Raw genomic sequence first — 23,527 nt, 5'->3', positions numbered from 1 at the left:
TTGCCTCTTTCTTAAACTAATTACTTGAAAGAGTTTTTCAAGGCTCATCCCATGACCCCCAAATACCTTTTGCAGGGTTGTTATAAAGAACAAATGAAAGAACACAGCATCTGACACTGTGCTTGTCACATTAACAGGAGGTGCCATGCATAGTGGTCAAGGGCACCAGTTCTGCAACCAGACTGCCTGAATTAAAATTGTAACCCCAACATTTTCTCATTGTTGGATCTTGCGTATGTGTCTTAGGCTTTCTAAGGTTTAGTCTCATCTATTCAATGGGGACAATAATCCTTTTAAGAAAATAAAATTAAAAACATATCAAAGTGCTCTGCACAATGTCTAGACAGAACTAGTGCTCAACACATGTTATTAACAACCATAACTGCAATTCAACAAGAGCTAGCTCTATGAACACCTTCTGTACACTGCAATAGAAATGTTAGAGTCATTTAGCTGCATGTAACACATTGCACATATAAGCTGCCCAAATATATTCTGAGTGTGATTGATTACATATTAATTTCAAGAAAACCTTTAAGTCTATTCTATAGAATGTGGCCTTAGATTTGTGGTTTCCCAAATACAGTACAGGCTCCTGGTCCCCCAAGTGACTGGCAGTTCAAATTTGCTGGACACTGGGCCTAGGGTGGACTGTGGCCTGTGTATTCTGGGCATTCTGTGGCCCGTGTGCCTGGGCATTCTGGGGCTACTTATAAAGCCAGGTAGCTTGTGTGGAAATTCAAGCCCTTCTTAGCTGTCTTGTCTGGACACTAGAACTAACATACATGTTGTTCATGAATGTGACTTGGATCTTCTGAAAATGCTGAATGAATCCTAGGTTTTCTTTTAGACAATGGTCTTTCTATAGAAATCAAATCAATAAGCTGATTTTGAAATTGCTTTTCTTATTTTGGTGACTTTTGGCAGTTATGTATTTAAGCTTTTCAGTATCTTTTTTTGTTTTTTTGAAATAGTGACATATACTGTATGACTGCATTATCATGGGACTGCAAAGTTCTGATTCTAAAGCTTCAGCCCATGGAGAACTCGTGTTCTACAGCTGACAACCCCTGTCCTCCCATTCTTTCCTTGAATAAGATCACCTGGTAAGTCAATGCTGAGATATGTCCAGCATTATTTTTCCTCCTTTGGACCAGAAAAGAAATGCTCATTTTTCTGGGTGCAGTGGCTCATGCCCGCAATCCCAGCACTTTGAGAAGCCGAGGCAGAAAGATCACTTGAGCCCAAGCGTTCAAGACCAGCCTGGGCAATAAAGTGAGACCCTGTCTCTACAAAAAATACAAAAATAACCTGGGCATGGTCACACACGCCTGTAGTCTCAGCTACTTAGGAGGCTGAGGTGGGAGGATCACCCGAGCCCAGGAGGTCAAGGCTGCTGTGAGCTGTGATTGCGCCACTGCACTCCAGCCTGGGTGACAGAATGAGACTCTGTCTCAAAAAATAATAATAAAAGTTAAAGATAAATATTTTAAGTAAATTTTTCTTTCCCATTTTGGGACCACTGAGGTTTTTACTTTGAAATTATAATTGAGATGAATTAAAGCTTCTAAAATGTCTATGTTTTAGATTTATTGAAATACAAGCTCCTCAGAACAGGGACTTCATTTTGTTCACTGCTCCATTTCTAATTCCTCAAAATGTGTCTGGAATACTGAGGGTGTTTGTATTAGTTTCCTGTTTCTATATAACAAATTACCACAAACTCAGTGACTTAAAACAACAGAGGCCTGGCATCTCACAGCTTCTGCGAGTCAGGAGTCTGGACACAGCTTCACTGGGTCTCCCACTAGTGTCTCACCAGGCTGCTATAAAGGTGTCTGTTGGTTGGTGCTGAGGTCTCCTATGGGGCTTGACTGGGAAAGGATCTGCTTTTGTTGGTGGAATTCAGTTCCTAATGTATGTGATCTTGAGGACTTCTATTTCTCACTAGCTGTTGGCTGGAGGCTTCCCTCAGCTCTAAGAGGCCACCCTCAGCTCCTGGCTAGGTGGGCTCCCAACACGGGCAGCCCACAGCATGGCAGCTGGCATCTTCAAAGCCAGCAAGGAGAGGCTCCAGCAGGAGGGGCACTGCGATGTTATGTGATATAACCAAGTACATCCCACTGCCTTTGCCCTACTCTGTTGTTTTTAAGGAAGTCACAGGCCCCATTCACATTTGAACACCAGGAGGTGGGGGTCATGGGGACCGCCATATCAATCTGCCTACTGCAATGCTCAACATGATGTGTTGACCAAACAAATGAATGCAGACTCACAGTATCTTGTTAGTGTGATCAGGTAGGGTTAATCTAAATTTTGAGTCCATTATTCAATTATAATTAGCATATTTTCCATTCCTTGTTCAATGAAAAAAAAAACCCCATATCTCTGAGCAGAAACCATTTGTTAAAAGCCATCTCAGGCTTATGAAGAAGGTTTGAGAGACATCACAATGTACCACAGAACCATAATGTTATCTTTTTTGTTGTTGAAGAAAGTACTTCCCCAAGCACAAAAGGTTGAAATCCTGTGGTAGGCTAAAATCTGTCAGGAAAAAGGCACTTAATGTGTGCTTCTTCTTCGAGGATGTTTTCCCAGTTTTCTGAACATATAGATAATTGGAGAAGTTTTCTACCCGAACTATCCAATTCCATAGCTTTGACTGAGACACTAGCACAGAAAGCCAAGCATGCATGAGGCAGAATGAAGATATTTAAGAACTTAGCATATATTTGTAAAATAGCTTATGTTTAAGTAATTTACTAATATGAACATTATAGAGATTTGATTGATGTAAACAGAAGAGCAGAGTGAGTAGAGAAATGAGGAGGAGGCATGGCTCCTAATTCTGTCTCTAGTAACGATTTGTAGATAAGCTACCTACCAGCATAAGCACTCTTAACTAATGAACACATGCTTATATACTGATCAGGAAGCACTCAAGCATCTGGGGGGACATGAAAGAAAGGGGTGATCATGAGGGAACTAAGAAAGCTGGAGCCAGAAAGGACATTTGTACCAATGAGAGCCTGTCTTTGGGGCCAGCCTCAGTGGGTCTGATGCTTCACAACTGTGATTTGGGGCACCTAACTTCTTTATAAATCCATCTTCTCATGTATTAAATAAGGAGAGTAAAGACCTACCTGTAGTGGTTGTCATGAGAATTAATTAACCTAATACAGGTGAAGCTTTTTGAATATGACCAGGAAGACAAATGTGACAAATGAGTTATCTTTTTAATCTGGTCAGGGCCTCCTGTGTGCTGGGAGCCTGGTTCCTCTAAACTAGTTCACTAGGTTGTGACTCATATTTTCCCCTGATAACCTATCCACCTTCCTTCTATTTGTAAAACCTTTTTCAATTCTTTATTGTCCCTGAAATGTGTCCAGATGGTTTGGGTTCCAAAGTCTTCTATCAGAACAAACCAGAAACTGCAGATCACAGCCTTTGCTTTTCAATAAGTGACACTTGGTTTTCTTCCCCACTCTGTCCTTGATGCTGCTTCCTTGGGCTCAGAGGTATCTCCCTCTAATCGTCTCCAACCCTCCCCTTCAAAGCTGGAGTTAAGTCTCTGTACTCCTGGAATCAAAACAACTCCAGAAAGGCAAATAGCAAGAAGTGCCCCTAAATTGTGACAGGCATCGCTATAATTTAAGTTGATAGAAGGAATTTATTTGCTTCCTCCAGCTTTGGGGATAACTTTCACCCAATCAATACAGCCAGAGAAAGTTAACCTCAACACTGATTGACTCTGACTGACTGGAACAGAAGTCTTTACAACAGAAATGCTGCAGTGAAATGGCAGTATAATTAACACTCAGTCAATGAAGACACACCAAAAATGATATTTGTAAACCTTCAGTTTCCTTCTTATTGTATTCTGATTTTGGTAAAATCAGAATTTGGGGCCCACTCCCTTGTTTTATAGATAGAGAAATTCGAGCTCAGGTAGATGGTGTCTTGAATAAAACCACATGGCAAGTTCTAGCAGGAGCTGTAACAGATCCCAAACAGAAGTGCTGGTGTCTGGGGGCTCTCAGAGCTTTACTACGGGACTTTCTTACAGGTAACTAAGATGCATGGAGCATTTTAGTAGATAGGGGTCGGAGATAAACCCACTTCAAACCAAATTCCACTGAATACAGGTTATGTTTTAGTTAACACTGTTATATAGACCAGAACAATTAAACAATAAGCTCTCTTAACAGATTCTTACATAATCCTATGGCATAAACCCTAGACTAACTTTCAAAGAAGGTGCACAGTAGAGTTTAATTATCTAGATTATTCACATCCTTCTTCATTCCATTCTTTTTTTTAATTTACCTAAAGTATTCAGATTAATTAACCATTTTTGGAAGCTTGACACAGAAAAAGGGCTTTCATCCCCATCTCACTGTGCAGCTGTACAAAGATGTTTATTCCATCAAGGTTGATCATGATATTCATATCACATTAATTCAGCTGTTCTCTATGATGGCAGATTATGTTAATACCATGTTTGAATGTCTCCTATTATTGGAGGGTCAAGAAATGCTCCAATTAGTCTCAATACTCTTGGATTACAGTGAAAGACTGTGTAGATGTTATTGAGAAGACTAGTTACAGAGGTAGGCTTTTCTTCTTCTGAAATCACTTATACGCCACTTAAAATGTCTATAACATATTGAAACTATGCAAACATTTTGATTCCTATTTTTCAGAACAAAAAAAGGCCTCAGAAAAGTCAAACACTGTCTATTTTCTGTGTACATTCCATAAGGATTAGACTGTTATCTTATTTATCAATTTATCCCCAACATTTCCCAGAGGGCTTGGTAACATCATAGATACTCATGAAATATGCACTAATTGACAAAACGATTTTTAAAAAATTGATTATAGATAATACAAACATATTTTAAAGGGAAAACTGTTCACCATATATAATTTGTCTGAGGGTCTAATAGAGCAGGTGAAATAACATGAAATAGGAAAATGTTGCCTATGCTTGAGGTTACATGAATACTACAAACACTTATGAGATGTATGAAGACCAGCTTTCAACATTAAACTGAGAGACAACTTTTCAAAATCAGCTTCAAAGGATAGTGAAATCATGCCACAGATTTCGTTAGATCCTTATTTTACTTGTGTAATTCATTGAGAATTTTAGTCTAAATTTTATTAAAACTGTGGTGTTAACGCCAGATTATTTCTGTAAAAAGAAAATGACTGCTAATTAAAATGAGTGCAGGCTCAAGGGGATGGATAGCCCATTCTCCATGATGTGATTATCACACACCGCATGCCTGTATCCAAACATGTCATGTACCCTATAACTATATACACCTACTATGTACCCACAAACATTAAAAATAAAAAATTATAAATAAATAATTAAAAATGAGTGCAGGGAAATGTTCAAGTCAAGTGATGTCATTACTATGGTATAAAAAGACAAAACAAACCAACTTTCTGGGAAGCAAGAGAAACAACCATTAGCTGAACTGATGATGGTGTCAAGTTGTTATACTCCATTCCATCTTTCAAGCTTTTTGAGAAAACAGATCTGGAAGCTGGGATCTGGACTGGGGGATTTGATCCTTCTGCGGATCTTGACTACCACGTCCTCCACATATACCACCAGATGGCAGAAGCTTCTTGGTATGTATGGGAGGTCGTTACTGACACGTTGGGATTGAGTCACTTGGAACAAATAAAAATATACAGGTCAGAAAGGGTTAAGAGATGAAATGTACATATGTTAGCAGGATTCTTTTAAAAACACATTCCCATAAACTTGTGGTCTTATTTCTTGTATCAAAAGTGAAGACTCATATAAACAGAATCACTTTTATATTAATATTTCCTATTCTGGAATATTCACGAACCAGATGGTTAGGTTTCACAGAAAAACAAAAAATTCTCAGAAAGACAAAAGTCCAGAGACCACATTCACTTGTGTCTAAGGGCCTAAAACGTAATCCAATGAATTAATGTATCTAAAACGTAGTACTGGCCAGACACAGTGGCTCATACCTGTAATCCCCACACTTTGGGAGGCCGAGGCGGGTGGATCAACTGAGGTCAGGAGTTTGAGACCAGCCTGGCCAACGTGGTGAAACCCCGTCTCTACTAAAAACACAAAATTAGCCAGGTGTGGTAGCAGGCACCTGTAATCTCAGCTACTCGGGAGGCTGAGGCAGGAGAATCACTTGAATCCGGGAGGCAGAGGTTGCAGTGAGCCAAGGTCGCACCATTGCACTCCAGCCTGGGCAACAAGAGCGAAACTCCATCTCAAAAAAATAAAATAAAATAAAATAAAATACAGTACTGGAAGGCCTTCCAACTTTGGACAACAATGTTGCTAAAGGGAAAGGCTTCAGTTAGAAAGGGACAGTGGGCTTTATCACAGACAAGCTTCAGAGGGCACTGAAATGTCTCCCTCTCCTGCACATGTTAGTTCATTTGTATCCTTTAGTTCCAGTAATTTAAGATCTATTAACTACTTCTAGATAGCACTAACTGATATGGTTGATCTTGCAGAAGAGGGACCCAGGTTTGAATCAGCATGTGCTATTAAACGGCCTTTTCTTTTCAGGAGGTGTCTTTGCAGTAGATTCTGGAGAAACAATGATCAGGCTCTCTGGCAGAACATCTAAACTGCCTGTTGGATTTCTGTCTTCCTTGGCAACATTATATTTTAACTGTTTCCCTGTAGAGTAACCAGAAACTTTTGTTTCTCTAAAGTAGTGCTATGTGATGGAAATAGACTAACTTTTTTGGAAGAGGTATTTTTAAAAGTAGATGTAAACAGGTGAAATTAATTTTAATAATATATTTCATTCACCACAGTATATTCAAAATATTATTGCAGCATGCAATCAGTATAAGAATTTATAAATGAACTATTTCCTTTTTTGTTGTAAGTCTTTAAAATAAATTTGCTGTGTATTTCACACTTATAGCACATATTAATTCAGACTAGCTACATTTGAAGAGTTCAGTAGTTACCATATTGGATAGTTACCACAGCTCTAAGGTATCAACATCTCCAATGAATAACTAAATCCTTTAATAAATCATATCAACCAAATGGTTTTGAAACTTTTTACTGTTACAGTTTTGAAGATTATTTTGTTACCTGAAGCTAACTGACCATGTCTGTACACCGTGAAATATTGAGAAACTCTTTTTTTGTGGATGATAAGATTTAGATAAAATAAAATTTGAAGATAATAAAATAAAATTCTTGAAATGAAAATTAGTAAATAAGGGGCTTGCAGGGCACTTCTTCCTTGAGGAGTTCCATGTGAAGTGGCAGGAGTGGCAGCTATGGAGCCCCAGGAGGAGAAAGAGGTGCAGGTTGCTGTGTGATTAAAAAAAAAAAAAAATGGAGGTAATCCCATTTACCTCATACCCATACTCAAAATCTCATACCCATAGTATGAGGTGAACCTATGAGTTAGAGATTTTACACCACCTTTTAGAATGCAACAAGCTCCAGGACAGGGATGTCTACCTGGTAATACATGACTTGAAACAGGCAGAAAGCAAGTGAATATAAATCAGAAGCCAAGCCTCTTCAAGACCTTCTCATGGAGAGTGTGAACTTTTCCCCTGCCAATCTCTCCAGCACTGGTTCCAGGTATCTGAATGCTTTGGTTGACAGCACATCACCCTTGAAACTAAAGATACCTCACTAGCTAGGTTTATCCCTGCAGTGAATAATTCGACATCTGATCTTTCAAACAAAATCCCAAACTGAAGAAATCAAGATTGAATGGGAAAATCTTGAAAAAAAACTAACTGCAACATTAATATTGGAAAAATGTCAAAAAGAGGATCTCAAGAAAGTAGAGTTTCATTTGTCTTTGGAAAGGGTCAAAGTCGACGGTCATCTTCAGAACAGGGATGTTCTAAAAACAAAGTCAGTGGAGTTCAGATTTGAAATCAAAGCTGCAGAGGAGTCACTTTCAGCCAGAGGCATGGATGCTTCTCCATTTCATCAGTCCCTAGTAGCGGTATCAGAGAAACTGGCAGAGTTAAAACAATAGACCATACCTTTGAAGAAAAAAATGGAGTTCTATTTAGATTTAATGCTGAATCCATCTCTTGCTCAAGTGAAAATTGAAGAAGCAAAGAGAGAATTAGGTAGCACTGAAGCTGAACTTACAAAGAAAGTAGACACAATGGAACCGTGACCAGAGTCAAATAAACATCATTTTCCTTAAAAAAGTAAATTGAATAGGACTTTACAGGCTTCCTTTTTCCTCTTGTAATTGCTTAATAATGTAATTTCTGTGTTTTTAGAAGAGATAATAATGTCATAATTGATCAAATCATGGTTTCTTGTTGTGTATAGCAGTTTCTGTGTCCAAATATACAATGTTCGTATTAAAATACCTTTTCTCTGAAAAAAATGAGTAACTAAAATTCTTTCACTAGTGTTCTATTTCAATATAACTGCAAAATAATAAAAATTTATGTTTATTAAAATCTTGTAGTTTTATCAACTAGTTGGATACATGACAACACAGCAAACATATTTTTAAACTAATACTTAGGGTGAATTAATAGGCAAGAAAAAGAAGGAGAGTTTCTCCGATTCTAAGGGTACAAGACCTCAAAAATAATTTGGGGGCACTATTTGGTTTTGATCTTGAGCTTACTTCTCTGCTTCTAGTTCCTACAGAAACCTGAATCATTTGGGATGTTAGTTCTTTGGGATTTTTTTTTTTAACACACATGTGCATCTTGCAAGGATTATGAACTAATGTCAGTCTACATTGACATCTCGGTAGGCATTTTTAGCTTTCCCACCATACAGATGCAGCCACACAAGGGGCTGCAGGAGAAACAGCAGTGTGTGCAGGTACCAAGGTGAGTGGGAGGCTGTGCAGCACCAGCAACTGCATAATGAAAGACTCCAGATGTCACTGCCGATGCTCCATGCTGTGAGCCCTGAAGTCGTTCCACCACATAGTTATAACCCTCACTAAAGAGCTTCAGACGCCGCTTAGATAATATTATGGTGTGTGTTTTCTAAAATAGGCTGTAGACAGCACTTGCCAAAATTTCCTCTATTTTTAATTAGTTGTTTATTACTTGGGGCCGGGGCCGGGGGGGAGGTGGCGAATTTAGCATCTGGGAAAACCACTAGATGGAGAGTTTATAAGTAAGGGGAAGGCATGCAACCTGGATGAGTAAGACAAACAGGGTCAGTTCCAAGTAGCAGTGAAATAGTGACTGAATAATTAAGGGTCTATCGTAAAAATGTCCACTAATCAAAATGAGCTATAGTCTACTGTCATTTTTTTTTTTTTTTTGCACTTCTGTGATGCTAGCCTATACTGACAAAAATGCACTGGTTTCTGCTCCACGTTGAATAAGTGAGGACCAAATGGAAATTTCAGGGCATGGAAGTTGATCCTGCCACTCAAAGATGAGAGTTCTTCAGGTCTTTCTGGAGTTGGATGGAGAAGGCAGAACATCTGATTTGGGTGCCAAATCCCCGCCTTTCTAAAACAATGTTCTCTTGCCTCCATCTCAAATCCTGTCCTTGCCTATTTTCCTTTTCTCTCTGCAACATACATCACTGGCTATTTTTGTTTTGGAATTGGAAATAAGAGTGTTTTCTTCCAAAATACTGCTCAGACACCAGGTGGGAAACTATCATGTTGGAAAGATGGGAGGATTGGGGCAACATTAGTATACAGGTTTCAGGCAGAAGGTGACATAAGGATACCTCCTAGCTAAGAAAAGTGGAGGAAAGAGAGGGAAATGAAAAGGCACAGACCATTTCCCCCTGACCCTGGCCTCACAGATGTGTCTGTGACCCTTTATTATTCAGTCACTATTTCACTGCTACTTGGAACTGGCTTGCATAAATCACAATTGAGCAGACACCTGGCTCGAGGTGTGAAGCCACAGAGCATTACAAGAGAGAGGAATTGTGGAAGCCATTTAGTTAAGCAATGTGTAAGAGCCGTGAGATCCATTTAAGCCCCTCCAATCTTCCTCCATCAGATTTCAGTAATAGGCAAAGGACAGAATACAGAGCTCTGAGAAAACTGTGCCTATTATATTAACTCCTCCTCTTCATATATGCAGTAAATATTTATTAATTTTCTCTCTGTGCTCCAGGTATACCTTCAGGTCCTAGAAAGAGCAACAACCTAAATAGGCAAAAGTCCTTGCTCTGATAACCTTTGCATTCCATGGGAAGAGGAAGACAGTAAATAAATGCATACACAGATAAGAAAATTTCAGACAGTGCTACATGAAATGAAGTGCTTGACAATTCAGACAGTGCTTTGAAAATGAAGCCAAATAAAGTGATAGAGATGAAAGGGGTTCCTTTGCATGGGGTAGTTTGATGAACCCTTAGAACCACATTTAATATATGAACTGAGACCTGAATGAAAAAAGAAAAAAGCCTAAGAGCTAGAGAATTTTATACAGGCTGAGATGTGGCTGACTTTGGTGATTTAAAAGTTTCATAAACATTGGAATAAAAAAAGCCTGGTAAGATTAACTCTTAACACTCATGAGGTTATTATATGTGACACTGTTTTGTTGTTAGCTTCCACTAGCCATAAGCATGCCACTTGCACAATCAAAATCCATAGTGATTTTAAAATTACAGCTATAGTTCTACTGCAGATCTAATTTTATACCAATTCTAAATAGAAGCTTGAAAGGGCAAGAAATAAAAGCTGACAATTTGGAAAGGCCCTCCACTTAATTTCAACAAAATGTGCAAACTCAAAAGGAATCCTTCGACTTAAAACCTAAGCGAGAAAAGGTGACATGATTGAGAACCTTAAAATGCCTGAATCTCTTCATGTACCTCAGAAAAGCTTTTTTTCCCCTTGTCAATAGGTAGCCTTGGGTTTCATGAACTGGAGATAAAGATTGAGATAATCCTGTACAAGGCAGCCAGCATTTCAAAAGCAATAAATTATTTTCTGCTCAACTTAAACTTAAATTATCTTTTGTTCACTAACTTACAAAACTTATCAAAGCAAGTTATGATACTTGCAGCTGAGAGCTTAAAGACTCTACTGAGAACGAATCTGTTGATCTTATCTGACTTTCTTCCTTCATCTATTTATTTCATTCACTCACCTTTAAAAACTGTGCCTTACTTGGGCAAAGAAAACTTTTTTGCCCTATTCAACTTGTTATAAACTTTCCAAATTTTAGAGTACAGTAGAGGTATCAAAGTTTCCAGCCTACAATATATGATTTTCCACATTATTCGCTCTTAGTAATCCCCCAAAACACACCCATCCCCAGTGATCTGGCCTCTTAAGGGGCAGAACAGCAGTTTTCAAAATGTGGCCCAAGGGACCAACCAGCTCTAACCAATCACCTGTATGTTTGTTTAAAATGCAGATTTCAGGCTCCACCATGGGCCAAATAAACTAGAAACTTATGGTGCAAAACCTTGAAATCTGTATTTTAAACCAGTACCCTAGGGAATTCTCGTACAACTGCGAAGCCAAACTACAGAGGATTAAAGGCAGTTTTTGCTTCATCTTCTGCCTCGTATGCCCCTCAGTGTGTGATTTCAGAGCCATGTAGCAGTCGGTATTAAGCAGAACCACAGGTTGCCAAGTGCTTTCACACACAACATCTTGTTTCATTCTCATAACTACCCTGTGAGAGGCAGACAGGTCCGTGAGTTTCATTTTGGAGATAAGGGAACCTAGATTCAGAGAAAACAAATGATGTATCCATTATATGTAATTAGTAAAAGGCAGACCTGGGGCTGTTTCAGGTCTACGGAGCTCCATGCTCCTGTTTTCTGGACAGGCCTTCTTTTCCCTACCCACTGCAAACGTGGAGTCCAAGGGCCTGCTCAGGCAGCTGGTGTTATGTGGGGAGGTTTGGCTCTCCTCATGGTGTGAACTGATGCTGCTTCCTTAGCCACTTCTATCATCTGCTCATAGGGTCCTGCCTCCCAGGGACAATACATAGTCTCTGCTTCTTTGATATTTTTGGTCCCTCAAAAGTATTTCAGCATTTAGCCACCTAGCTCACATGGGCCATTGTGTGGTTATATGTAAGTTATGGCATCTCTGAGTCTCCAAGGAAATCATGTCTCCTCTGAACTTTTCTGTCAGGATGGAGTGGGGACAGGAAATTATTTAAGAAATGAAAGAAGACGTTTTCAGAAAGGACAGAACCAATGGAAGGGAGACAAAGACTTTGAGCACCTAGTCACAAGATGACAGATTTAAAGCATCCTGAAGCAATGCTTATTAGAAAAGTCCTATAAGAGCAGGAGCCCTTATAAACACCTACTCTTCAGCACAGAGAACAAGAGCAATTGTGTCCACTAACTACAACAGTCAGAGACTGGCATCTATGCTGCTGCGCTCAATCCCCCATTTCACTGTGCGATCTCATTTCACTGTAAGAACAATATGCTCAGGTGAGGAGGATTCCTTTAACAGCACAAGAAATTGAGTTTCCAATTTAAAAAACCTTGTCTACCTTCACAGGGCTATTAGAGTAGAGCTAGGATTTGAACCCAAGTCCTCTCTGATTCCACACCTACCATCATGCATTGACCCTTTAGGATGACAACAAATCCTTCAATGGTAGAAACTAATATAAAGACATCATAGATATCTTTCTGTATCTATAAAATACATACATTTAAAATTAAAAGGTGTTTCCTTGCTGTTTGGCATCCAATCAATATCTAATAAAACTATTTTTACCCAATAAACAGCACTGGGAGAAGAGGTTGTGATGTTATCAGAAACAAGAGCTGCCTACTGCAGATTGTACATTACACTCTTTTTCAGGAGCAAAACTAATTTACATCAATGTGTGACTAGCTACGTTTCCTCATCCTTCCTAGCAGAAAGGCAGCATTTCTACAGGAGAATCCACTGCTACCTGACTAAATTTAGATCGTCCACATTTATGCTTTGAGTTGGTGTCATTATCTCAGCAACAGTGTGGGAGTTTAAACCCATAATCTCTGCGTATTGAGAACGGGTAAGATCCCATCTGAATAACTGCAAGAGCTCAAGAAATTCACTCTTTCACGTTACTTCATTCTGGTGATGAATTTTAAATGTGGACCATTCTGAATTTACAGCAGAAGAAAGGAACTCTGCTAACTGAATGCTCAATGTGCCAATGACAGCAACTAACAAGTGCACTGTTCAACCACATCAAGGGTTTACAATGGGACTACAATGGAGGCGTGAATATGGTCATCGGATACCCCTGAGTGGCTAGGAAAGGCCAATGTGGATTGAAATTCACTTCTGGTAGTACAGCTTAGACTGAGGGATGATGTATCACCAACTGAACACACTCCACAGATGGTCAGATCTTAATACATAGTGAAACATTAATTTGATATAACAGGAATTTTATTTTTATATTTTGTTTCTTCCAAGTCAAATGCTGCTGAAACATGGAACTACTTAGAAATATCTGTCTAGGTGCGTAAGACAAATCTTCATAGTCTGTCAGCGACTCAATGTATATTGGATAACAGTGTGAAAGATACTTAAAACATTGTTTTTTGAGGAATATAAATTCAGTCATCATAGACATAGTGGCAGGTTCCCTAAGGACTTGCAGAGGCCAGATGTGATCGCCTGCTTTGTTGGTTTTGCTTGTTTGTAGGGTTTTTTTTCTTGCTATGATTGAATTTATCTGGAGATAATTGCCTGTTTGAAATCCACTGTTTTCACTTTTATTTTCAGATTATCTTTCTAAATTCAGATTCACTCTCTCTGGCCATAGTGTGGAAAACACAATAATGATACAGTGGGACAGAAACAGACAGTCCATATGTAACCATGGGGCAGTTCTTGAGCCATTGTTATGTAGTTTTCTTTTATTCCATGACACTTATTTGTGAGATTGTGTGCATGTGTGTTCACATGGCACATATGTAAATAAAATAATGCTAACTTGATAGAAATGTTATTTCCACAGGAGAGCATATCTTCTAACAATACTGTCATATTTAATTTTCCAAAAATGTTAAAACATAGAAAATCTAACTTTGATATCTACTGAAAAGAACATTCCTGCTGATTTTCTCATGCTGTACTTTATATTAAAAAAATAATTCTTAGCAAGTTAAAACTTGAAAAAGCTTAGAAGTTCTAAGGACCAAAATCATACTTGCCTCAGGAAAAATCAATTATTTCATCCAGTAGCATTCAGATGTCCATTTTACCTCCACAAAGCCCAAGGCAACTGTTTCTGTTCATCTTGTTCTAGACTTTGACCCTGATGTCTCAGTTCCTAACACTGTCTGCTTCAATGTGTTTATTATGAAGACCTAAATTAGAACCAGATTTTCAGGGGCAAGTGTTTCTAACTACCATAGCATCTTCCATGATGTAATTTGCTTAAAGAGATGGAAAACTTAAAGAAGGAAGGAAGCAGGGCAAAATGTCATCAGTATGAATGACAAAGAACTGGAAGCGACATCTGACTCTAGAAATTCACCAGCAAGTCTTCCATTAAGTTTTATTTTACTTCCTTGTGTTTTCAAAGATTATGTTGCTTATGTTTACATTTACTAAAGTTGAGTATCTGTATAACAAGTCTTTGGTCACTTGTGGACAGGTTAAATGTCACTCTTCACTGAGAACACTGCATTGTTCAATCCTTTGATTTTAGAACAATAAATCATTTATATGTGTTAATTAAGTTGGAATGGGGCAATAGTCAGGCTTATGATGTTAATGCTTACTATCACTGGAACTGCTGTGAATTAAGAAGTCACAGAATTTATTGATGGTAAGTTTCAAGTAAAATCTTATAATGATTGCATGGGATATACTGCTTGAGAGTATCTGAAGTTTTTATGGAGTTTTTAGGTTTCTATATACTATTTCACTTGAACTCAAGAGTGAGCGAGCTGGCATTACTTTTTCTATTTTAAATAACAGTTTGCGTTTAAGGATTTTTTTGACATGTTTCAGGCAAAAATATTAACTAATTGATTAATAGTTATTTAGTCCTTGTCACAAATCCTATTGTTCCCATTTGAAAATGAAGAAAGTGAGGATCCAGAAAAAAGAAATGGGTTTCTTAAGGTTGGGCAGCAAGTGGGCTACCCAGGATTTTAAGCCAAACTGGAGTGAGCCAATGCCTGATCTTTTTTATTCTCAGGTATCACCAATATAAGGCAAAAAGTTGCAATTGGCAGAACAATACACTTAAAAGGTGCTATGAAATAGAAGGTATCCCTTCCATAGTCCATTGTAAAGAGCTCAGTGTGCCATGCAGTAAACAGCAAAGCCGGTTGCTACACACATCCTCTCTGCCTTCCTGTTCCTAAAAAGATCATGGGCAGTCCTCATGGCAAGGGAGTCTTTCTCATCATAGAAAATACAGATCATTGAAAGTCCATATTGCAAGATACAAACGTCGTAGGTGATTAAAATAACAAGGGAGATGTTGGCAGATTCAGATACCGAACTTCAGTGTGCTGGGGTCACAAATACCCAAGAGTTGCAAGCTTGAAAGCAGTGAGTCAACTCTATTCCCAGGGGAGCATCTGAAAATACGGTGACCCTATCTACATTTAAGAGACTTGTTTAGATAATTTTTATTACAAAAGACTTTTTGTGAAAGGTATTGGCAAAATTAATACAGGTATCTATCTTGTAATATTAATCCACTTTAAAAATGATATTTTAACATCATCCATATGCATAATTGTCAGGAATCTATAAGAAAATACTAATAACATTCTGAGGATTAAAAGATGGGTCTCAGTTTCAAAATGGATAGCACATAGATTTTCTTTTTCCTTTTCTTCAGTGCTCCCTACTCCCTACAATCCAAGATTCATAAATTTAGAGCAATCTCAACATACATGTCTTGATTCATTGACTGAGCCCATTATTTTCATCAGGTCAGTGATAAAGTCAATGTTTTGAAGGTGTTCCCTCAACCCTAGGGCAGGCTGAAAGGTCATTACTGATTGGAGACAAAATCATTTTTTCTGACAAATCTGATCTCATTGGATTTCACCTGAGGTCTTTCTGTTACCCCTTCAGTGAGATAAGCTGCCTGTCTTGCTTTTATAGGTTTTTAATTACCAAAATCCTGTATGTTACATAAACCACTTGTCTTCTGAATTTACTCATTATAATAGTTATTTGCCTTCATTTTCCTTTAGAATGATTCAGTTTTTAATTTAATGATGTCTGAATTCCTTAACCACATTTTAAAATGAGACTAATAATAAACCTTACATCATAGAGTCAGTTGTGAGGATTAATACGTTACTAAATTTTTTAAGTATTTAGGACAGTGCCTTGCATATAGAAAGTGCTATCTATTTTTTGGGTTGCTATTATTATGAGTGTTATTTTTATTGCATACATAAGAGATCATATCCCTAACCTTTTGTTAGGCATAATTTGTCTTAGAAATTTCAGGAAGAGGCAAACAAATTGCATACCTAGGCTTTAAAAAATACTACTTGGTGAACATAAATAAGAAAAAATATGAGGAAAATCTTCATGTTATCCTAATTTCATTGCTTAAAGTCTAGATTCTGTTTTAAACTTTTTCCTTAACTTAGTTTAGAGTTTGGTTTTTAAGCACATCAGTTGGAGGAGGAAATCCCACTGATTTAAGCAAGAACACTCGAATGCTAAACCCTTCATGCAGAGGGGATTATATTTCAGTACAACATCTACTTTTCAAGAGATGTGATTTGGAGAGCTTTAAGAGTCATTATCTTTTCTCTCCAACAACTCCCTGCTCTAATCCTTTTCTATTCATTGATTTGAAGATTTTTTTTTTTTCCTGTTGTCTTATCCCAACCCTGTGGTCAGAAAAGTCACCAAATTTTTTTGAAATATTATTAAGTGATTACACTTTAGAAGGTACAACAAAAATCTATTTTAGGTTTTCAGTATCTTTTACATAAGAAGAAAGAAGAGAGCCAGAGCCACAGTTTGTACAACTCCAGAGAGAGCTGTGAAAATATTCCACGTGAACAGCAGCCCCTGAATGCTGGACTTCAATGTAATGATGTCCTGGGTCTGCGCAGTGTGGCAGCACTGAAGATGTCTAGATGATAATGCTTTATTCGACTGGGGACTTTAATGAAAAATGATTTACATAAGTGCACACATAAACATAGTGCTCTGTAGTCTAAAATATTTTACAAATATTCCAAGAACTACAAATAAAATTATACTAAGTTGATCCTAATTGACATTATAATATACAATATTAAATATTCCTTCCTTGGTGTTTTTGCCTGATACCAGATTCTGCTGTAAATTCCAAATCGGATATTATCTATGTCTACTCTAGCTTATGTTCAAGCACAAATAAAAGGGCAACAGAAAATTCTAATAATATTCATTGTAGAAAAAACTCTTGTCTCTAATGAAAATTATAAACTCTAGTGCAGATATCTATTATGCTAATTTTTTGATTCAGAAAGAATACATTTTTTTCTTCTTCTATGGTTAAATGTAACTCACTTCATAACGGAACTTCTTGAAAAAGAAGTGTTGACTGAAATTTTATGAATCGCATAAAACTTGAAAATGCTTCAAGAGAGTTTGTTTTTCAGCATTACTCTTAAATCAGTTTTGAAAGCAAATAATTATCAACTACTGCTATATTGTCCTATGTGCTACATGCACTTATGAGAGTGCATGTGTGTGTGAGTGGTAAGGACATACTTGACCTAAGAAACATGGACCAAGGTCCTAGCTTTGAATATTTAATTAGCTACTATATGATGTTGAACAAATTCTCTTCAATGCTCTGGGTCTCAGTTTCCTCATCTTTACAAATGAAAGAGGTGTTAGACCATAACCTCTCATACTTCTTCTCATTCTAATCCTCTATGAAACAATTCTACTCCCCACTACATCACTTGTGCCTAAGATTATACTTCATCATAGAAAATTACTTGTTATACATAATTGCACTAAATTGTTATCAAGTAAAATCACTTGTCTGAACATCTTAACTCCTCCTTGTAACCATCCTTTTAAGATCTTTGGATGGTTGACATCAATATGATAACTGGTGAAGCCCAAACTTCACAAGTTGGGCCAAGTTGTGAAGCTATGTACTCTTAACTACTAGTTTTGAGTTAATTCATGTGCCCAGTGGTGGCCTAAATGTGGCTGAACTGATGTCTCATCTCTTGCTTTCTGAGACATTCTTATCTCTCATCTTGGAGAGACTCCATTGTAATTTCTATTCTTTATCAGTTTCCTTTGCTGGCCCTCTCCCCCTGCTGGATACCTCACCATTGGTGGTACCCTGAGGCTAGCTTCTTCCCTTGTGTCTTCTCTCTAGCTTCCAGGAGCACACCCACAGGCATCTCTAACTTACAGCCTTTACTTCCCCATCTCCAGTTCCACAGCCCTCATCCAAGGCATCAGCACCTCTCAAGTACCTGTTTCAACAGCCTCCCAACATGTTCTCTGTTTCCCCTCTTGCTACCCTAGACTCCACTTTCCAAACAGGGGCTAGAGTAATTTTTTAAAAATAGAAATTGGATAGCATAATACCTCTGTTTTAACCCCTCCATTGCCTGCCCACAGCAGTCAGAACAAGTCCTGCCTCCTCTGCCTGCCTCTCTGCCCACTCTCACCTCCCTATTCCAGCCAGTCCACTTCCACCAGGAATGCCCACCCCCATCTGCCACAGATGTGCACAAAGCAGACTCCTTCTCCAAGGGGCTTTCTTCAACCTCAAGATCTGGAGGAGCCACCCAGAAGTCTCTATCACATCACTCCACTTTGAAATCCCTGAAGAGCTCATTAATATCTGAAAAATTTTCAGATCACTAACTCTTGCCCCCATGAGAATATAAGCTCCATTAGGCAGGACATTATCTGCCTGGTTCCTGCTCAAATGCTGGCTCTTTGACCAGTGCCTGACATACAGCAGATGGTCAATAAATGTTTAATAATGATGAGTGGATGAATTTCTGTATTTTTATGTACTAACCCAGTTAAATAAGTCACTTCTATTTCATAATTATAATTTTATAATTCAAAATGTTACACAAATTAAATTTTATTTCTAGTGTTTTATATTGTTATTCAAACTTGCTTTAGTCCTAAATTAAGTGCATATATGGGTCTCTATTTTATAACAAATAAAATTTTTTCTAAAAGCAATTATTCAATATGGAAATGATAAAATTTTAGAGACTAGAGGAGAATTTTCTATAGCTATATCTGAGGATTAAAGAACACTTTCTAAACAGATCATAAAATATAAATCACAAAATATTTCCTTGCTTATTGTATTACTGTTAGGCACAGAGACACTTACATGTTTTATCCTCATTATTCTTCATACATTTCAATATATTTGCATTTGCCAGGACATGCCAGCCTGGAAATGCAAAGTAAAGAATGAGTCACTGTAATGGTAACACAATTATATTCTCTAGCTCAGTCTCCAGTAAATACATTGCTAAACTTCCAGCCCTCCATCTCTCTCCCCGAAATTACTGCATTTGAAACAAGGGGTCCTTGGAGTGCCTTGTAATCATTCTTGAGAAGGATGGTCCTTTCTACTTTAGGAAGCCCACCTTCCTTCCTTCTGCTTCTCATGTGCCTCTCCACTGGCCCCATCCCTGTTCCTCCAACTCCATCCCTCTCCCCATACCAATACTGCTGCTCCTCTGGTTGCCTTTGATGTGTGTCACTCTCTTTAGCATTACCACTGCCCATGCTGCTCAAAAACTGTGTTGGAAGTAACTCAAGAGGGAACCCAGGAGACATCGGCCCATTTTTGAGGCAGGTACCCAGTTCTTCACCTTTCCTGTCTACATCAACACACAGTACAGTCCACCACTCTATAACTCATTTTGCCCTGCTCTTTTCTCTAGCCAAATCTGCACTCTTCGCCATAGATCCTGACTTCAGTCCTCAACACTGATCCCTCAGGCCTGCTCTCCCAGATGCTGAAGCTCAGCTTTTCTCTAGCCTCCAGCCCATAGGAGAGGCACTCATTCCCCAGCGATGTCTTAGAATCTAGAACCTGGTTCTCATTTCAGATACACTTTTCCGCCTTAACTTTTACTCTCCCTCAGCAAGGTAGACCTCATCTCCTGGTGCTCACAGGTCACAGCAGTGAAGGGGTGGATATCCATTTGTTTGGGTCTTTTTCCCCGTGGGGACCAATCCTGGCGGACTATTCATGATCTCTCCTCCTTGGCTTATCAGACCTTCATGCAAATCACATGCTGGCCCAAACGACCAGTGAACTGCCTCCGAAGGGACCAATACCATAGGGGATGTGGAGCTGAGGACCTCTCTCTAATGCCTCCAGGCTGAAAAATTAATGGGCTGTTTGTTTCTGATGGTGAAATAACAATTACTAATTAGTATGATAAATGTTAATAGCAATAAAATCACAAATCACCATTATCCTGCCATGCAGAGATAATAATTAGAACTTTGATGCATTTTCCCATTTTTAAAAATATGTTATACAATAGTATAATATTCCATCTATAATTCTGTATTTTCTTTTACTTGGATTATGAGTATGTAAACATATCATTAAATATTCATCAAAGTGTACAGAATTCCATGGATTTGTCACTGCTATCTAGTCATTCTTCTATAATTGCTTCTAGTTTTTCCCTATTATAATAATTTTATGAGAAGTGTTTACACCTAATACTGTGAATTTCTTATTATTCCTTAGAACTAATTTCCAGAAGTAAAGCTACTGGGTCAAAGAATATAAACATACTGCTAAATTGTTTTCTAGAAAATGATACCAATTTAACTTATTCTAGCGAGATAATGTATTCTGTATACTCACCAGCTTTGAGTCCTGTTTTTCAAAATCTTTGCAATCTTTGCCAGTGTACAACTGAAAAAGTAGGTTGTTTCAATTTACTTTTCTTCAATTAATTTGACAATTTTCTTCCTCCTTTGGTCGTTTTTTTCAATTGCTGGGTTAGTATTCCCCTTGTTTTGAAGATATTAAGGATGTGACATCTTAGTAGCTTCTATCAAAAAGTTAGCCTAAAAAGTATGATTTTTATATTCCTATAAAGATAAATTCTATTTAATTACCATCTTCTCTATATTTATGCTCACCTGCCACCATTAGAATATTTATTGAACCACATATCTTGACAAAGTTGAAATTGGAAAAAAGATTCATTTGGAATATTTATTTCCAATGAAATTGGTCTGGGACTAAATTATTTTGTGTGTAACTTCAAAGGTTGAAGCACTTTTTACAGCATTAAAAATACTTAAATACAGCCCTCTGTATAACTGTAACACCTAACTGTTGAAAGACTTTCCTTTCCTTGCTAATGACTTAGAAAGCTGTCTTAATAAGACCACATGGTTCTCATGAAATCCTGTTTTCTTTTTCTCCTATGAAAATCCTTTAAAGCCATGCAATGGTTTTCCCCGTAGTTAAAAATCTTCATGTCTCAGACTGGTAGTAATGACACAAATAGGCCCAAAGAACAAAATCAAAAGCTACCAACACTACAAACCCCTAATGATGTCTAGTGTGGAGCCCCCAGTGTAGCCCAGACATAACCAGCTGCCAAGGAGCAAGCAGGCCTCCATGGCACCCATTGCTAATGCCATGTCCCAGCTGTGCTGTGTCAGGCTTGGTAATGAGCACAGCTGTAGTGCAATGGGGCGTTGCATTTCTTCCTGACATTTTCCCCAAGTGACTTTTTACAGCCTACTTCTATTAATTAACTTCATCTCCTAGCCTGGTGCTGCAAATACTTTCTTATTGCATGTTTGAGTGGCACACACCATGGTGAACCATGCTTAGGTTGATTGGCTGTCTCCAAAGTGACAGCACAACAGGAACAAAATAAAATATTCTAAGCAAGACTGCTGATAAAGTTATGAGAACAAGAGAAAACCAACTTGGCATCAAGATGCAGTCATGGAAAGCTTGTCAAGAATGTTAAAATCATTTTCTCCTCCTTCACAAAACACAAGAGAAGGTATGATTGATGGATAGTTCATTAAATAATGCAAGATACATTTTTTAAAAATCATGTGCTTCAACTCAGCATTCTAATCCAAGATAGGGATGACCTTTGGAGTCTAAGTGAAAGGACACAAAATTTAAAACCACAAAAACACTTTGCAGAAAAATATAGAATGAACTGCCAAAAATGTTAATTTAAATGGGTACAAAACAATTAATTTATGATCCAATTAAAAACATCTTTTTGAGCAACTAGTATGTTCATGACACTTCATTAGGTGATTTTGGGGAAGAGTATACAGCTCTAATTATTTGAGTACCTACTATGTGTCCGATACATGTTAATTTTAATTTCCATAAGAATACTGCAAAGTTGACATTATTTGTTTATTTTGCAGATAAGGCAACTGAGGCTCAAATTTAAGTAACTTGTCCAAAATCACATGGTGGCTCTTAAATGCCACATCCCAAACTTGATCTCAAGGTTTTTGTTTTTCTGAGCACTGACTCTTTCTGCTATGTCATAATGCTCCTCAAAAAGGTACAGAAACCAAATAGGACATGATCTCTACCTTAGAGAAGGATTCATATGCATAAGTATCAGTAATAGATTATAGATGGAGCATTCATTGTGTATAGGTTGTGTTCTAAGTAGTTAGTGCATCTTAACTCGTTTAACGTATATAAAACTCTATGAAGTAGGGTTGATTATTATGACCATTTTACAGATGAGAAAACTGACATACAGACAGGATGAATAACTTGTTCCAAGTCATACAGCTCATTTATTAATTTCTTAGGGCTGCCATAACAATGTACCACAAACTAGGTGGCTTAAACAGCAACATGTATTCTCTCACAGTTCTGGAGGCTAAAAGTCCAAAATCAGGGTGTCAGCAGGGCCAAGCTTTCTCTGAAACCTCTGGGGGAAAATCAACACCATATCTTTCTCCAATATTCTGGTATCACCACAATACTTGGCATTTCTCGGCTTGTAGATGCATCATGCCAATTTCTACCTCCAAGTTCATATGGCATTCTCCCTGTGTCTCTTTACATTGTGCATGTCTGCCTCTGAATTTTTTTCTTATAAGGAAACGAGCAAGTTTGGAGTAAGAGGCCACCCTACGCCAGTGTGATGTCATCTTAACTGATGACATCTGCAGCAAGCCTATTTCCAAATACAGTCACATTCTGAGGTTTTAGAAGGATGAGGACACTAATCAACCCAGTATAGCTAATAAGTTGTGAAACCAGGATTCACTTTGGGACAATCTGGCTCAGAGTCTGTGTTGTTGACTACTCTGCTCTGCATCGCTGACACACAAGAAATGAGTATCAGCAAAAGAGTGATCTGCTCCTGTGCTGACACTGTAAGCACAGTGTTATGGGAGTACAAGGCAGGTGACATATGAATGGAAATTTGAAAGGTGAATAGGCCACATTAGTAGGTAGATATGGGGAGAAGGGATAATATTCAAGGAGAAAAGAGCTGCTAAGTATATAGTCATGCAAAGGCATGTTGCATTTGGGAAACAGTATAGCCAGAGTGCAATGGAACACG

General features: G+C 38.0%; 1 protein-coding gene and 1 pseudogene across 2 annotated transcripts in view; one reads left to right on the top strand and one right to left on the bottom strand.

Moving 5' to 3' along the window:
• KCNB2 (potassium voltage-gated channel subfamily B member 2) overlaps positions 1–23,527 on the bottom strand; it is a 406,547-nt gene that overhangs the window by 313,580 nt on the left and 69,440 nt on the right. The window lies entirely within an intron of this gene.
• LOC103783805 (HAUS augmin-like complex subunit 1) lies at positions 6,985–8,335 on the top strand (annotated as a pseudogene).

The sequence above is a fragment of the Pan paniscus genome, chromosome 7 (genome assembly GCF_029289425.2).
Source record: "Pan paniscus chromosome 7, NHGRI_mPanPan1-v2.0_pri, whole genome shotgun sequence".
Classification (NCBI taxonomy): Eukaryota; Metazoa; Chordata; class Mammalia; order Primates; family Hominidae; genus Pan; species Pan paniscus.
This window is presented reverse-complemented; position numbering and strand designations above follow the sequence as displayed.